Below are 1,860 nucleotides of genomic sequence, written 5' to 3'. Positions count from 1 at the left end.
GTGCGCACAACTTCAGACGTTGTTTGATTTTGCACGCCAAGAAATCGCATCAATCCAGCTCCACTCCGGAGCTCTTCTTGGGAACAGCATGTATGAGTCATCTTCTGTGAGCCTCGCCTGCTGCCTCTCTCGTCATTTAACATTGAACGCGCTCACCGCTGTGAAAGCGCACGCATCATCTGGATTGCATTACACGGGCACTCTGACAGCTCCTAATTAAGATGAATCACTCTCCCGTGCTCGTTCGCGAACAGAAAATGCCAACTCGGCCACGCGTACATTGCATACAGCCTATCACGTCAACGCTACTGAATACACAGCACAGCGAAGACGAATCACTAGGCAGATGCCAGAAAAATCTAAGGAATGTCCCAGCCGGAGTCCTTTCTGAAAATTCTAAATACTAAAGAGCTCGCAAGCTCCTCCTACACTCCGTGTAGGGGAGGCCCGAGCCCTAAAAAGGGAGGGACCGTTAACTGCAATGACAGCAGCAAAACACACTAGGGTCTTGACTCGTTACTCAGCGTGGCTGAGTCAAACTATACTAGAAAGCAACACAAGCGCCACTGCTGAGAAAAGCAATTGACCAACAAGGCTCAGTACATATGGGTGTTTAGAATGAAGCATAAACAACCTGCACAATTCTTTAGCAACTAGGAATTTATTCCTCTTTCAGAAATCTTTTTCATTGTTGATAACACATTATTTTTTAGTGCATGGAAAAGACAAACATTTTATATATATATACAATGAACAACAATAACATGTCGAATAATATTTACCCACTTCTAACATACATGGCCTTCCAGTCATACAAAACACATGCATACACAGTAATCAGTAAAACAATCAAAACAACAGATAGACACAAAGAAAGTGAAACCACGTATCGGTCATAAATCAGTTGAAGGAATCCCTTGAAGTTTTAGAATTTTCTAAAGTCTTTTTAACTTAATCTCTGAACGAGAATCCACTTCTCTGAAAGGTGGTAAACAAACTTGTTTTAGCGCAAAACTTGTAGACCAGATACGGGGAAAGGATGGTCGACGCGTTTCGAACCCTTATGATTAATGGGGTTCTCCTCAGGACCTATACTGGTTCTGTGGAAACAATCAGAAAAATGGGGTGCTTAGTGCGGCAATATGGCGGGAAATGAAAGACACTCACCCAAAGTTAAACCAAAGCCTACCTTTAGCCATTGAACCAGACAACTAAGAAATTCGAAGATGGAAGATCAAGGCAGGAAATTCAAAAGGTTTCACCGTGGGGTGCATTCAGGGGCTGTGAATTAAAGAAATAAACAGGCGCGCTTAGTTGCAAACCTACGGAGCACTCCTCTGGGTAGGGTATGCGCTGGAGGGGGGCTGTTACCTGCACTGACGTCGGCGGCTGGCTTGACGTCTAGTCCATGCTTCTCATTAGTCGCGGAGCGAACTTGCTGCTTCGCCTTTTCTCCGCTGTAACGAGGAAACGGACACCGACAATCAGAATCTGGTTTGAAATGGAGTGGACGTTACCAAATCATGGCGAACATCACGTAACATACGTACCGGGTGAGCAATGGGTCCTTCGTCCCTGGAGTCGTACTGCAGAATGAATCAGGACTGCAGAGCAGTCAGGATTGGTGCTTCCTGGTTTGAAAGGCTCTCAGAGGTTTCTGGGACTTGTAGTTCACTTATGGGGAAAGTAACGGCAGAGGGTTATGTCGGCTGTACTCTGGTGGACTGTTTACCTAGACAGGTCAGGTGTTGGATTTGTAAATCTCTGACATCTCGTTTAACCCTCGCAAAGCAGTGTTAAATTTCATTATAAGTAATGCCTCACGCTGGGCTAGTTTGGCATCCAAGTCGCCACCCCTTG

At 45.3% G+C, this 1,860-nt stretch overlaps 1 long non-coding RNA gene across 1 annotated transcript; it reads right to left on the bottom strand.

Moving 5' to 3' along the window:
- Positions 1-1,006: 1,006 nt before the first annotated feature.
- Positions 1,007-1,449, bottom strand: LOC147711161 (uncharacterized). Its single transcript, XR_015295664.1, has 3 exons — positions 1,372-1,449; positions 1,190-1,281; positions 1,007-1,100 (listed from the first exon to the last, which is right to left on the bottom strand). It is a non-coding gene; the product is annotated as an uncharacterized LOC147711161 (long non-coding RNA).
- Between the last annotated feature and the right edge of the window lie 411 nt (positions 1,450-1,860).

This window comes from Lissotriton vulgaris, chromosome 5 (assembly GCF_964263255.1).
Source record: "Lissotriton vulgaris chromosome 5, aLisVul1.2, whole genome shotgun sequence".
In the NCBI taxonomy this organism is placed as follows: domain Eukaryota; kingdom Metazoa; phylum Chordata; class Amphibia; order Caudata; family Salamandridae; genus Lissotriton; species Lissotriton vulgaris.
Note: the sequence above shows the minus strand (reverse complement) of the source record. Positions and strands in the feature narration are given on the sequence as shown.